This window comes from Acanthisitta chloris, unplaced genomic scaffold (genome assembly GCF_000695815.1).
Source record: "Acanthisitta chloris isolate BGI_N310 unplaced genomic scaffold, ASM69581v1 scaffold16623, whole genome shotgun sequence".
NCBI lineage: Eukaryota > Metazoa > Chordata > Aves > Passeriformes > Acanthisittidae > Acanthisitta > Acanthisitta chloris.
In genome coordinates, this window is record NW_008663403.1 from 1 (window position 1) to 236 (window position 236).

Consider the following 236-nt stretch of genomic DNA (forward strand, 5'->3'; position numbering starts at 1 on the left):
CAGCCGTGTATTGCCAAAACCTGAGGTGACACACTTGGAGCACCAGGGCAGAACCCCCCTGAGCCCTCCTCAGCACCCAGTGTCCCCCTCCTCAGTCATGGGGGACGCTATAGTCTGGGGGTGCCCCTTCCTTGCACCCAGTGTCTCTGAAGGCACCAACACTTCCCCAGGGGGGAACAGCCCCTGAGGAACCTCCTGGCCACCATCCAGCCCCAGTCCCTGGTCCCCCAGGCCCC